At 39.8% G+C, this 15,545-nt stretch overlaps 1 protein-coding gene and 1 long non-coding RNA gene across 13 annotated transcripts in view; one reads left to right on the plus strand and one right to left on the minus strand.

Annotated features, from left to right (window-relative positions):
- Nucleotides 1-15,545, plus strand: part of TJP1 (tight junction protein 1) — a 190,405-nt gene that overhangs the window by 106,589 nt on the left and 68,271 nt on the right. The window lies entirely within an intron of this gene.
- LOC121670003 overlaps nt 946-15,545 on the minus strand; it is a 16,235-nt gene continuing 1,635 nt past the window's right edge. The window contains exons 1-3 of one of the 2 annotated variants that reach the window (XR_006017987.1): nt 2,701-3,063; nt 2,521-2,625; nt 946-1,294 (exon numbers count right to left, since the gene is read on the minus strand). This is a non-coding gene — a long non-coding RNA (uncharacterized LOC121670003). Of the gene's footprint in view, nt 1,295-2,520; nt 2,626-2,700; nt 3,064-15,545 lie in introns of those variants that run through there. The other variant, XR_006017988.1, reaches the window with a different exon arrangement.

The raw sequence follows: 15,545 nt of genomic DNA on the forward strand, positions 1-15,545 counted from the left end.
AGGTCCTTACATATTTTATTTTTACTTCATAGCCAATCAAACAACAAATTAAGTGACTTGGGCAGTTACTGAGAAAGTCAGAAGCACAGGCATGTTACTGATGAAGAGCGACTCTGTACAGTAGTCTGAATATAAAGATGCTAGAATATGCTCTTTCACAGAAGGGAGCTGTTTGTCTCACAGCTGACATTTCTTCTGTGCAATTACAGTCCAAAAATGCTGTGTACTGCTGTTATACCATTGCTGCCTTACCTGAGTTCAGAGCACCACAAAACTATTTCCAGGCTTTGGAAACTGATGTCAAATGTTTATCAAGACAGCTTGCAATTTCTCTTTGCATTTTGTCTGCATTTCACAGCATATTATAAGTGGCATGTCAGTAAAAAATAGATTCAGTCTTGCCAGCAACAGAAAGCAAAGAAGGAAGTGGCGGTAGTTGGCTCCCAGCAATGTTCTCTTGGGAACAAGTCTGAACTGAGGCAGCTTTAGGGCTCTTTAGTTAAATTAGAGTTTTCCTTCAGTCCTCTGCATGATGGGGTTGTTCTTTTAAGGACACCACCGTTTTGCAAACGTCTAAAAAATAGTACTGACAGTCTTCGAAAACAGGCATCTCGTTGTACTGCCTAGGTTATAGCAGCTACCAGCTTACACAGAGAAAATACCTCTCAGTACATAACAAAAGAGAGCAGAAACATTCCATAAAACACCAGAGGGACACTGTCTCTGGCTGACAAGATTTATCTTTAAGGCACAAAAACCTAGAGGGATGTAACAAAGAGCCACAGATCTCAAACAAGGAAGCAAAGAGAGTTGTGGCCATTTCCATTGCTGGGGTTCCAAGGCAGAACTGTAATGCTGCTGTGCATGTCCATCCTGTGCTGCCCATTATTTCATAGTGCTACAGGGGACTGAGTCGGGCTGAGTTTTAGAGACTGCTTATGTGATTATTGTGGTTGGTTGAGGCTTTTTCCAGAAGGCCCACCTCATGCCCCTATTTTGTTGTGAGTTATCTGTCACTTTTATTACTGCACTGGATTCCGTTTGATTTGTGGGTTAAGTTTACATTGATGAAAATAGATCTGAATATGTTCCAGTCCCCCCGAACAACTATTACCCACCTTCCAGCTCCACATTTTAGCATCACCTTTTCTGCTCATTCTCTCCTGTATTCCCTACTCATTTGTGCAGTGGCTCCTTTATAGTCATTACCATGGCACCAGAAAGTCTTGACAGTGCTTCCTCCACATGGCTTGCCACAATTGAAAAATGGTGCTGATTGTCCTGGACGAACTGGCTAAGAGGACAAACAGATAATCATAGAAATTATTAAGTTTGGCATTGTAATTTTTCACGTGTCAGTGGTGCTCAGTCCAGCAATCCTTGGTGCTACAATCTCGAACGTGGGGTACTGAAGAGATCAACTGATCTCTGAGCAGGAGGATGTGGACTTATTTGGAAAGGCTCCAGTGTGGAGTGGCCGCAGCAAAAGGAAGCAAAAGTGGTTTAATCATAGGATAATCATGCCATGGTGACTCACTGATAATGGGTAGATTGCTGGGCTTGCATATTCAGAATCCAGCAGGAGCTTGAAGTGTGAACAGGCTTTGGCAGGAAGCTGAAGTGTGCAAGTGTTTGAGCAAACAGAGAGTCCTTTTTTTCTGTAACTTATCAAAAGTGTTTTCTCCTTGGATGCCTGATCATGAGGATGGCAGTACGCTCACTGTTTTGCTCAAAGCTGTAAGCAACCTTCAGTAATGTGGATAGTCAGAGAATATGCCAGACTTATGTAGTGGCCCTTAAGGAAAATTACTCACTGGAGCCATTTATACCAGCTTGTATTTGCAAGGCAGGGGGGGAAAAAAAGATATTTTGGTCTAGCATTACAGTTCTTAAATCCATAAAAGAAAAATACTGAAAGTGATTATGTTTGCATACTGAATGGTGCTTAAAGGAGATAAAATGGCAACAACTGAAAAATCTGCTGAAATTTGCTGGAAAAACCAAGTATAGATAAGATGGAAGTAAAAACAACTGGATCTTAGTTGATCATTTTCTAGTTTCCTTCTTTTGGTTCCTGGCTTCAGCAATCTTTTAAATAAGTTTTGAATGTAAATTATTTTCTTTTCACATTACCTTTTAAAAACAGCAGAAATTTGTGTATAGGTGCTTGCAGAGCTGACCTGCTTTTTATAACTCTTATAAAATCCCTTTGAGAAAGGAATAGGGAAAAAAAGTAAAAGCACAGTGTTTGCCAAATGGCAGTAATGCCTCCTGTCAGTAGAGAGAGGGGAAAAAGGTATAATAAAACTCACTGCTGTTACTTAAGAAGCTTGAAAAACTGATCTCTAATGGAGTTGGAAAATACTTTACGAAGCTAGTTAGGGACATTGAGAATGTGCAGAATACAAAATTAATATTCTGTTGTAAACACAAGCTAATACTGAAGTGAATACCTTGAGAAATTCTAATTTTCACTAGGAAAAAGATAATTCAGAAGAGAGATTTTCACATGTAACTCACCATCCTTTGCAGGGCTTTAATCGCTTTAAATGTTTACTTCAAGTTCCTTCAAATCAGTTTCTGGAAAGCCAGGAAGGCGATAGCTCAGGCACAACAGGGCAGTACCTAAAATTTGAAACATACAGACAGCAATTAAAAAGTAGCAGAGATTATGTAGAAGAGCAGAAAAGTATAAATAACTTGGGGATTTTTTCCCTTCAATTTTGTGAAAGTTCCAGATTTGGAAAAACCAACATTTTAATCAAAACTGAATAATATGCAAATCTGCCAGAAGTACTGGTTTTCCTGCAATATACTGAATCTTTCATAAAAAATCTTAAGAAAGACTGGAGACCTGAATTTTCTACCAAGACAACAATCATTTTATAAGAGTCCCAAGCTTATAAGGGAAATCCTGAAAAACATCAGAAAGAAGACAGAAAGAAACTGCCAGAAAGGATCATGGAGTAATTCAGGTTAGGAGGGAGCTAACAAGGGCTCCAGCCTCTTCTCAAAGCAGGGGCAGCTCTGAGGCCAGACCGGGTTGCTCAGGGCTGTAACCAGTCAGATCTTGCAAACCTCCAAGGGTAGAGATTACACAACTGTAATGCTGAAGGAGGAATTGAAGTGGTAATAATGAAGAAATTAAAAATCAGTTTGTCTTTTGCAGTGTAATGTAGGTTTCAACAAAGTCCCATATTTTACCAGTACTTAATTAGCTGTGATAAGGTACCTTGCTGAAGTAACAACCCCTTTAAGGCACTCAGGAAAGACAAACAAATAAAAATATTAATGACTGAATGTGCAAGTTGCATGCATTTTTAAGAATAGCTACCAATATTTGTCCTAATTTTGTCTTTTTCAATTACAAGTTTACAGCTAGAGTGTGCCTTTATGTACCACCAGTCAATTTTTAAAGCACATAAAAAGTTTCTTCGTTGTATTTATTTGGCCATATAGCCCCCATTGATGTTTTACTGATGTACAGAGAAGTGATTAACCCAAGGTCCCTGAGCATGCCATGGCAGCAGGGTGGAAATACCCAGGCGTTGGTGCTGTTTGTACCTCAGTGATCCTCCTCTGCAAGGGAGAGGTGACAGTAATAAGGTCATACAAGAGAATTCTCTGTGAACATTGAGTATTTTCTCCTGAAAAGGTCTATAAAATGCTTGAAGAAGGAATGCTAAAAAATCATATGCTTCTTGCTTTGTATTTTGCAGTGTTTTTTTCCTCAGATATATGACATAGCAAAGTCAAAGAGCCTAGTAAATTATCTCCATATAAAGATAGACAAAAAAGCTAAAAAAGAAAAATGAAAAACACTGGCTTTGAGGCCATTTACAAAGCTGGAGGAATGTGAGGCTAGTACAGTCCAGAATTTAACATCTGTATCCTGCTGCTGCTAAAATACGGGTGTAGTCACAGTTGTTTGCCCTTTCGTTATGAAGTGGAGGTTATTAAACATCCCTGACAATAGAAACAGGTATGATTTAATAACAGCTGTTACCACAGACAGGATTGTGCCAGTTACGTTTGCACTGCATTTGTATTTACAGAAACAAGTTTGTTCAGAAGAAAATTATCTGTCTGTGAATCTGTACTGACATCAAAGTATGTCTATTAAGTACTTCTTCCATATAGCAGAGAATGGAAATGGAACGCTAACATCAGAAATTAAGTGTTTGCTTAACATATTGAAATAAATGTCAAAAATAGATAAACAAAATGATCTGTTTCTGGAACATCTTATTGTTAAAGGTGTTTTCATAATCAGCACCAACTTCCCCTGAGAAGATAAAGGGGAGAGGACAGATTCCACAATAACTATCAGATTGCTTATGAAGGTTACTACAATATTTGTCTTGCCCATTCCAGGCTTTGCTATGCAGTCAAAAACAGATTTTGGTGTTTTCAAGAGCTGTTCAAGCATAATTAGAGACTCAAAAGGAGTTGAAATCTCAGCTGGCGACCTAGCAATTTGTTTTCATGCTACAAGTCATTTAAGATTTATATAAGCATAACTTTTTGATGGAGTAAGGGGATATCCTCAATCCAAGTATCCCATTATACCTCTATTTCTATGCAAGATACAGTGCTCCAGCTGTGTGGTGTCTTCTGCCCCTTAATGTGGTAGAACCGTGGTAGCTGAGGTGCTGCTGTCTCTCTGAGGCAAACACTGCAATATAATTGTAATAATGTTATATAAGGGTGCATTTGTTTCTTTTGTAATTCACTGCAGCAACAGAGTAGTTTCTAAATATATTAGCAATGCAGGGAGGGAGGCTCCTCTGGAGTCTGGAGAAGGTTTCCATGGCAGGAGTGCTGGCGGGGGGAGCGGGGCTGTGGCGTGCAGATGGAGCATGGCTAAGTGAGCAGAGCGGGTCAGAGCGGGTGCGCTGCCAAGGTGCCTCCAGAGGCACTGTCCTGACTCACTGCGTCCTCTGACAGCTCCTCGGGGAGGGTTTTGGTGGAGTCCTTCGGCAGAGGGTGGAAGCTGCTTTTCCTCAGTCAGTGCAGACTGTGGGGAACACCAGAACTGTGTTCCAGGTGCCTCCCTGGACAGTGAGAGGGACTGTTCAAGGGATGCAGCCCACAGCTGACTCCACACTGAATGAACCAGAAATCCCGAACAACTTCAGATGCATGACTTCTTCAGGTGTCTGTACCCTTACGCTCAAAGAGCCTTTTAATAAAGGACCGCACATGTTGGCTGAATTAATTGCAGTTTTAAGTGCAAGCACCATCTTTTTAAAAACAGGGAACATGCTGGCCTTTAGAGTGCTATTTTTCATTCTGTTTAGAGAATAATAGAATCCTGGTAGAGCAGGTTGTCCCCGGGTGTACTTCTCACTAAGACTGTTCCTTTCTCTGTCCCTGACTGCCGCACAATAGTGTATTGCTGGGGCACTGGCCATCCTCACTGGTCACACATGACACAGGAAGGAGAGTTGGAGGAGGATCATGTAAGGACTATATTTGCCTTTTCAGTGCAGGCAGGAAGATGGAAAATAACAATTTTAATCTAAAAAAAAGACTAAGTTTATCTGCATATATAACATACATTTGAGAGACCTCAGTCAACTTATCCTTGAGACCAGTGGAATTATTTTTGCAGTGGCATGGAAAAGGCTGTGATGTAGATACCCTTCAGTTACACAATCAACCCTGTTCACTTAGAAACAAAATACTAATTTTAAAATGTAATATGATACCTAATGAAATTTTAATTTAAATTCAAATAGCAATATTTCTGTGCTCACCATCCAGCTCAAGTAATGACTTTAAATCACGTTTTGATAAGATCTCATTACTTGTGTTGTAGTATTATAAAGTACCAAGACATTGACATGTTCTGAAGGCTCATTCACCTTATTGCTCTGCTGGTTCTCAGGTTGTACAGGTTGTACAAGATGGGGCTTGTGCTGCTGCAGGGAAGCATCAATGTTCACACCCTTTTCTCTGGGCCTTTCATGACCATGCATGGATAAAGCTGACCCTGCATATATATGAGCAAAAATTTTGCAAAGCTCACATTTTATTTGTTGGTTTTAATATAATGAGGGCAACAGCTACTGTATTATCTTGTGCATTTGCAGATATAATAAACTTGATTCGTAATCCTTCTCGAATATGCTTATGTAGGTAGAGATTGTTTCACTGATTTTAGAAATTATCTAAGCATTCAGTGATTACCTCTCTAATTTATTTCTGTGCCAAGAATAATGAGTGGGTTAACTGCTCATGATGCAGCTCTGGCTGGGGAACAGAGAGAGGAGGTTTCATGTGAGTTATGGCAATACTATGGTATTCATGGGGGAAGAATGCCTTCACCTTCTTTCCTCTTCCATGTAAATCTCTGTCAACCCCTGCAACTGCTTCCAGATTACAGGACTTCTAAAGAGAAACAATTAATTTTCTTCATAATCAGTTTGTCAGGGCTATTAAAGCCTATTAGTGCAGCCAGGGCAGTGATACAGTTAGAGAAATGGAGTAGGCTGGAAAAAAATTAGTCCATACTGTAAGACAAGTGTACAAAGAAGGTGTTTCTTCTAGTAAAGTAGTTTTGGATGCTTTCTGTGATAACCTTGGGGCTAGGCTTGCTCTTTTTTTTTTTTTTTTCCTGGTCTTGACATCTATTATTCAGAAACCAAAGAGATACTCATTTGTGAAAATAGCATATGGGTACCCTGAGAGAAATATTAAGAAGTAGTAGGCAATCTATTTGTCCAGCAGTGCATGTCTAAAAAGCAGCAGCGCATGTATTTGATGTTAAATGTCAGTATGACACACAGCCAGGGGAGAGTCATAGGGCTGATTTCAAGCTCTGTATTTATAACTGGGTCTTAAGGAGAAAAAAAAAAAGTCTGTTTTGAAGGCTGCTGCTTCTAAAGAAAAGCTTTTGAAAAATATGGGAAAATAAATAAAATTTCTGTGGAAGACCTTCTTTAAAACACTTGTTACATTTATCATAAGAAACTGTATAAATCACTTCAGCATCTTGTTGTAAATTATCATATTTACTCATCTTAAAACAGAAGTCAGAGTATTATGTGACTCATGAAGGTTTGCACACTTGGCAAAAATTGGTTTCTCCAGCTTTGAAAAGGCTTTCAGAAATGCTTGGTAGCTAGGGAGCAAGTTTTATGGTGAGAAGCTGTATCTTTTATTAGACTAAAGCATAACATTGGAAATACTCAACAAGCTTTCAGGCAAAGGGATCAAGAGACTGAAAACAGCCACACTGACTGGACTTCACAGGGAAACTTGCTTTAATGCTTGTCCTTGCTTTACCTGCTTGGAGAACAAGAAGAATTTCTGTCCCTAGGCTCTTGCTTTAGCACTTTTCACAAGTATTATAATCTCACACTTTAAAAAAGGATGTGACAGTTACAGTTTTTCAGCTGGCACGTAGCATTGAACTGACAGATGTGTAAAGAAAAGATTTAGCTAATGAAATTGATATAATGTGGATTCTGTGAGGCCTAAACACTTGGATGAGAAACAGCCATGTGGTAAATACAGTATTTGCCCTGTTGGTTTTGAGCTTTGCACTGTAAATATTTTTGCTTTGAATCCTTCTGTACTGACTGTATAGGTTTAGCTAGATTAAAGCAATGTTCTGGTTAGAGCTTCTGGGCTTCACTGTAATATAGGTTGTGGAATGTGTGGTCCTATACTAATGGGATGGTTTCTCTGGTACTGAGGCAGTCAGGAAAATTTCTGACTGTGTATTTCTTAGATTTAAAGTTGGAGTTTAAGTAAAGATACACCTGTAGTAATATATTTTACCAAATACTAATGCTTCCTGGGTGATGCACAACCAGTTTTAGCAGAACAGAGCTGAGTCCTGACAGTCCCGGAGACAGATGTCAACTGTGAATTTCTCTGAAGAACTTCTGGTTTGGCAAATGTAAATCAGTTTACAGATCTGTTTGCAGTGTAAGTGCCTAGAGAGCTGGACTGAATCTAATCAACTGAGAGAAGTAAGTGAAGTTTGGACTTTGTATCAATATAGGCAGTGTGATGGCTCATAAAAAAATTCTCATTTAATACTTCACTTTTTTTTGAACCTCTTGTTTTCTGGGTTAAGCATACTCAGTATTAGTCTGTGGTCAAAACTTGATTTTGTAAATATTGAACTAAAATCATATCTATTTTTTTCTAAAAAAGTCTTACTGAAAATGCATTACAGGTTGCAGTTAATGGCACCAAGTGTTAAATGCCTGCACACTTTTTGAAAGTTTTGAGTGATTCAGTTAAAACTGGTTTCACTGTGCCTTTTTACAGCCAATACTATATAAATCTCCAAACTAAAAAAAAAATGAGCATCTAAGAATTTCTTGCACATGTATGATGACATATCATACAGGACTACTGGAAAAATGACATGCAATTATCCAAGGAGTGAAGCAAGCCATCCTGTCTCAGATGAGGTACAGGTGCCCTACCTCTATAAGGCAGAGGATGCCTTTTGCCCACAGGTTCAGAAATCTGCAGCTGAGGTGATCTCTGTGCTTGAAGCGTAGGTAAATGCTGTGCAAGTGTAGATACATAGGCATGTTACCTTTACCGGTAAGTTCAGCTTAAAAAGTCCCCATCTTTGGCTACTTATTCCTGCCTCTGTGCTCCAAGGATAATTTTTAAACCAGTATCACTTCAGTTATCCCCATACAGAGTTAGCAAGATGCAGCTATGGAGGGGATGACACAGTGCAAGAGCAGAAACGAGTGGTCAAGTAACGTCAGAAGAATGCAGGGCTTTCATCACATTAGTTTATGTTGCCCACTGATTCCATGTGCTGTGACACACCAAAGCATAAAAGCCAGCCCGTGACGTGCTTTCCTTTCCTGACAACAACAGGTCAGGAAATAATGCAATATCCTTCCAAACTAAGCACTTTCTGTTCTAGTAGCCTCTCTTGTATATTGTCATGTTGAAACTGTTACATACACTGAAAACTTTTAAACTTACTATAAAAACTTGTAGCGACCTTTATTAATATAATTAAAAATACTAATATTAACCAAACAGTTACAGATGAAATAGGGCATGCTGCAAAGCATATTGTCCCTGGGAGCTGAATTTTGCTATTGATTGCAGACACAGCTAAAATAGAATATATAATATCACAGATAACCAGATGTCTGCTTAGTTGCTACAGACTAAAAGTGACTGAAAAGCTCTCTTAAGATGGACAGTATGTGGTGCTCAATGAACGTGTCTTAAATAGGATCTCTTGAGGGTGTAGTCTGGATTATTGAAATGTGGAGTTAAAAGTCATAAAACTATGTTCTGCTGTAGTGTTTTATAACACAATAATGTTTGATGCACTCATGTTTCAGGTTTAATATATTTTGGAATGATAATGATTTTGAAAGGGAGCCCCAACAAAACCATCTCAGGCCAGTGGTGACATCACTGTGTAATACAATCATCCAATAATATATAGTTAAGAAGCCTGCAGGGGGTACACACAAGATAACCTGAGTTTCTTCCAGTGACACAAACAGTGATCTCTTTAAAGTACCTTTGTTTTTAAAACTGTTTTTAATATTTGGAGGTAGAAACAAAAGCAAAAGCAAATACCAAGATGGAAAGGGTTCATAACCCTATGGGCGTGACCATCAGGAACTTACCTTACTTACCTCCTCTAAACCTTACTGAAGTTGCTCTTGTAAAGCAGGTGCTACTAGGACAGAGCTACCAACTAAGGTAAAGATCACACTGGAATTAACTGGGTGTAATCTGGTGTTCCTACTTTTAAGCACGTTGTTAGTTCCTTGACTTGATGGATTTGTGCATGTGAATTTTAAAAGAATAGATGGAGTCTTGTACCAGTTGTAGTAAGAAAGGGCAGAGGATAAAAATAAATTTGAGATTTTAAAAGATGAAAGCTGAGTGGCAATAAAAATAGATTCTAGGTTATAAAGTTCAGTAATCTAAGTTTCTACATTTTTTGCAATTATGCAGTAAAGTCTTTTTGGTATGAAGAATTAAGAAGCAGATGAGCTCACACTTTTGCATCATTATCTATAAACATTTTTAGCAGTGTAACAATTTTCAGTATATATTTTTTTGTTGAATATAACAATTTTCAGTACATATTTTCATTTTCTGTATGCATGCCCTTCTCACTAACAAAAATGAGTCATGATAATTTCCTGTAGTACTCATTTCAGGTCTGATATTTGTGCTCAAGAAACTGTAGAAGTGGTATCACCTTTCAAAACTATCTGGCTTAGAAAACCACACCTCTGCAACCTCCTTTTCTCCCCATCTTCCGTCCTCCTCTTAGTGATGATTTCTCTTTGGGTTTCAGAGAACAGTTTTGTCACTTTGTATCTTCTGCGAGGGTTCCTGGAAAATTTCTGGGTTTGGATACAGAGTTGTTTGCCAGAAAGGTAATTAAATGAATCAATTTTGTTAAGCTGGTCCGGGACTACCTTTACAAATCACTCAGTGTTCGTAAGTAACGAGACCTGTGTGTATTCTGTCTTCATTTTACTTTCTAAAGTTGCCTGTGCAGTTAATCTTTGGTGCTTGTTGCTTGTTGTCCGGGCAAGCACTTTTTAGGATGAACTGCTAGTCATGCTCTCTAAAAGCGAAATATGAGAAATAAGAATTCTAGATCAGTGGAGCATCTGTGGTGCTCTCTGCAGTGTGACTTTCTGGGACTGGAATCACATCAGCTCTGAATTTGTGCCTGCTGAAGTTTCACAGCTGTCTTTGATTATTTTAACAGTCCCCTCTCTACCAAATAAACCTGGAGAAAGTAGAACAGTTCTGAATATCTGACATTTTGACATCCAGTGGCTACTTAACAGTGAAGCGTTTTGTAAAATCAGCCTGGATCGGCTGCAGTGCATTGAATTTTACAGTCCTGTTCATAAAACGACTGAGATGGGAAGTAGAATAGTTACATAACATTTCTGTAACGAATTTTCTGCAATAAATTAGCTCTGCTGCCATGAAGCACAAGTAAAACTCACAAATAACATTTTCTTCAACAGTAATCTCAGATTTTGTCTCTAAACAATTATACAGATGACAAAGATTCTCCAAGACCTGGTCTAAACCGAGGAGACGAGTTTCTTTTTTAAGGATATCCTGAAATAATAACCAAAGAGACTAGATTTCAGCTCTACAGTGATACATTCTTCAAGTATTTTAAGGCAGACAATAATGTGGCATTGCCACTGCAACCTACTTTTAATTCTATTTGTACATTTCCCATTTGCTTGAAAGTTGAAGTGGTGTTTAGGCTGAATAGAAAAAATGCCCTTGCACTGTGTTAAACCTAGTACTATTTTTAAGGTGTTAAACAAGAAATAACCATGAGTTTAAACAGCAGGAGTAAGACAGGCTGACTGTATGAAGATGTTGGGTTTATTCCCATTCTGAGCATATCCAGCCTCTGGAGTGTTTTTCAGATATGTGCTTTAACCTCTTAATGAGAGGTGAAGTACAGATTCTGGGATTTTGTCTTTGTCTAAGAGTTCCAGTATGTAAGAGGCAGTGAATTACTGGAAGCCTCTATTCCCTGTATATTGAGCAATTATCTGCAGTGTTTTCAGAAGAGGCAATGCAGTGATACACAGCCCTTTAAAGAGTTAGTAAGTATAGGAAGCAAGTTTCAGCTGTGTGGAAGTGGGAGGAAGATAAGAATCATTACTAGGCATCATTACTACATTAATTTTTTCCCTAGGGACTTGATTCATCAAGACACAAGTTCTGTGTAATTTTGAGGACATGGATTTCCCACAGCTTTCTGGAAACCACTTTTTTACTTCTTAAGGTAGAAACAGATATTTTCTTCTCTTGTGGTGAACTCCTTATTTTCTCTTCCCCTTTTTTCTTGTTCCTGAAATGCTGAAACCATGTGGCAACTACAAATACAGAATGTACAATATCAACTAAACCGCATGACATAATTGATAATATATTGGCCTGTTTATAGCTAAGCATCCCACGACTACCTCATAGGGCAGCAAAACTGTCTGCTATCTCTGAAAGATCTTATATGAATTGTTCCCTTTCAGAGCCACACACACCACAAAACCCACAGGAAGTTGTCTCTGTAGTGGCTGCGGTTCTGCAGTTTCCTTCTTCCCCATCTTTAAGTGGTCAAAATATTTCTTAAAAAGTTAAGTCAACATGAAGTAGAGAATAGACTTCCTGTTCTTGCAGTGTAACAGATACCCATGCCCTCAGAAAGGATTCACACATCTGACTGTCCTTCTGTGTCCTTTGAATCAATGTAGGGTTATGGTTTGAGCTTACTAAATAATAGCTTTATTTTTAGGTTTCCTACCAAGAAAGTATAATAGTACTTTTTTTAGACATCTCCCAGTAGCAGTTATAGAAAGGATGAGTAAAGCACTTGCTTTTCTTCAGCCCTTGACTTCTAAGACAATTTTCTTTCTAAAGATGGAGGTTAAAGATGGTCCTGTTTTCAGTACCTATAAGGGTAGAATCAGGATTATGCTTTAAAATTCGGATCCCTTAGCTAACAGATGGGACTTGGTATATAACTGTATCTGACTGAATGTACTATGTATATAAGGCATATATATATATATATATATACACACACATAAACACTAACACATACATCTCTCTTGCTATATATCAATATGTGTATATAAATATATAGACATCTGCTGTTTCATTAAAGCTTTTTAAAGGGAACACATGAATACGCTGGAATCCTAACAGTCTTAACAATATATAACTTGCTCTTTCAGACATTAATTTTGTAATACTTATTTTAAAATAATTTTTAAAAACCCCACCAAGGTTAAATATGAGTATAATTCAAAGTTACTCGCACTTCAGATAATCATTTTATGTTGACTTGACCAACATTTGATTTGGCATTTTCTGTACTGTTGATGGTAGATTTGCTTGTGAGCAATTTGTTAATTAAGAGATGCAAAAATTCTCCTGAAGGAAGAATTTCAAAGGACAGCAATGTGATTCTGCTACTGCTTTGTATAAAATCAAGCAAAAACATTCATTAAAAATAATTTATATCTACCAAAAATATATATGCATTTTACCAATGCCAGTAGAATAAAATGGTGTTTCCAGTTCATCTGATTTGTATCAATAGTAGAGATGAAGAGTTAAATAACTGTTGGAAGGAAAGAGAAGGAAGATGGTGGAGGGAGGGAAGGAAAGGAAGGGAAGGAAAGGAGGAAGGAAGGAAGGAAGGAATCTCATTAGTCTCTGTGAGCCGAGAGAGTTATGTATATCCAGCTGTTTTAAAACCCTAGCAGAAGTCCTTCCTTGTTAAGCAGCCTCCCTGCTTGTTAAACTCATTGTATGGCTTGATGGCATTTTCTCATCCAATGTAAGATGATACAAAAATGGCACCTCCATCTTTGCTGGAATTTGCTTCGCTTAATATTTTTCTTTCACCCTTTTATTTGTTCCCCATCTTTCTCCCAATACCCTAATAACTGCTTTTCTTTCCCATGGTCCTTCTCCCTCATTTTAGGGAACCATCTCCACCTCTGTTTTCATGCCTGCATTCCTGTTTGATTCCCTTGCCTCATATTGGTTGAACTTCTTTACTCTGTTCCCAGCCTGTCCTCCTCCCCAGCCTGCAGGTCTTGCCCACCCTCCCCAGAACTATTCAAGGGGAGAAAGATGAAAGGGAGAGATTATTCTACGCTACACTTTATCAGGTCATCCTCCCCTGAGTTTCTTTTCATGCATCTCCACACCTTGAAATCTTCCCCCTCCTTCCTGTTGTGATCTCAGCCTTTTCCTTCCTGCCTCCTCTGGTGAATACTCTGGCAGTGAAGCATGTGGGCATAAAAATCATCACATTCCGCCTTCTGCATGTGTAGATCGAGTTAAAAAAAATAATCTGAGGCTTAGTTACATCTAGCAATTAACAAAAAAAAAAAGTGCAGTGGTGTTTTCAGCGGAGGGGTTCTGGTGGGAGAACTGCCATGGAGCCGGGCCCCTCCGGAGCTCAGCGCAGGGGCCAGGGCTCCAGGGGAAAGGAAGGGGCGAAGCCGGGCGTTCGGGCACTCCGAGATCGGTCAGGTGTCAGAAAGCCGCGGATGGTGCTGACAGAGGTCCCTGGATCTGTGAGGCTGCCCCAGTGTGTGCTATGGAGAGGTCCCGGTGGGCTTTCCCTGCCCTACAGTGCCGCACTCTCTGCGCCATGGTGGAGGAGTTGGCCCTTCCCCCTGATTTCGGACTGCTGCCTTGGGAATTTGCTTCAGCTATTTCCTGGAATATGAATTTGTTTATTTTCAAAGGAGAACAAACGTAAAACTCATACAGTAGCTTTGGGTAGGGCGTTTCTTGGTAGAAGAGTGATTTGGATCGTTGAATCCTCTTATTAAGAATTTAAGTACTTCTGAAGATTGCATGGAGCACAAAAGCAGCTGGTAGCACATAAATAGCGCATAAATAACTGCAAGAAAATCACGGCCCTGATACCATGGCTTTTATTGTCATGTATATCTCATGAAATGTTTGCAAAGCGAGTGCGGAGTACTCATTTGGGTCTGGGATTTTTTCTCACCTACTTTCATTTCACTGGAACCTTATGTACCTGATTAGTCATGGCACTTGGGCTCTAATCTCATTGTAATGAGTAAATTAATCAGCAACATAAACTAGGGACTGTAGTGATGTGGCTAATAAACAGTGCGTGCCATCTTTCACTGATGTTTGTAGCACTTTAATGGGTGATGTTTCTGGAAGTCATTTTGTTAACTTATGACTTGGTCCTATAAAATTTGGGAGTGTGCTCAGCTTTCTGTGGCATGAGCGTCAAGTCAGAACTCCAGCTGCATTTTGAGATCGCCTCATCGTGCATGGGTTGGGCATCTAACGCCCAAAAGTAAAATAACATCTTTAAAAAGCCTGTCCTTTTAAATGGAAAAAAAAATTGCAATATTTCTCTTAGTGCTTAAGTAAATACTTACTTTGTAAAAAACACTAAAAACGCTTTGTCTAAAATACTGGGAAAAGTTTATTTTTCAAAGCCACAGGCAGCAGTTCATGGTGCTATAGGAAATGCTAAGGCTGTGGAGTCACCACCTTAAAGCAAAGCAAGTCTCCCAAGTTGTTTTCTTTTTGTGTCTTTATGCTTTTATCTCAAGAACAAAATGTACAATTAAGGAACTCGAAAACTGATGTCCCGCCCCTTCAAACAATGGGCAAACGCAAAAGCAGGTTTGAGCCCGCGCTGATTGACATCCCAGTTCTGCGGCCGGCTCCAGGGGGGCGAGAATTCCTTCGCCGTGGGCGCTGCAGGACCGAGCGCCACGGAGAGCGCAGACACGGGCCCTGCCGAGCTCCCGCAGCCCCCGCAGCGCTCGGGGCGGTCCCGGTGCCAGTGGCGGTCCCGGCCTGCTCCGCTCCCCGCGTTCAAACGCCCCCCCGCGCTCCCATAGGCTGCGCCGGCCCGGCCGTGCTCGGCCCCCGCCGCCCCGACCATGGCGCGGGGGAGCCCGGCGGCGAGCGAGGCCCGCGGGTGGCCCCTCACCGCGCCGCGCCCGGCGGAGCCCTCGGGGCGGGGA

The sequence above is a fragment of the Corvus kubaryi genome, unplaced genomic scaffold (assembly GCF_017639235.1).
Source record: "Corvus kubaryi isolate FWS band 111438036 unplaced genomic scaffold, C.kubaryi_AGA036_p1.0 37394, whole genome shotgun sequence".
Lineage (NCBI taxonomy): Eukaryota > Metazoa > Chordata > Aves > Passeriformes > Corvidae > Corvus > Corvus kubaryi.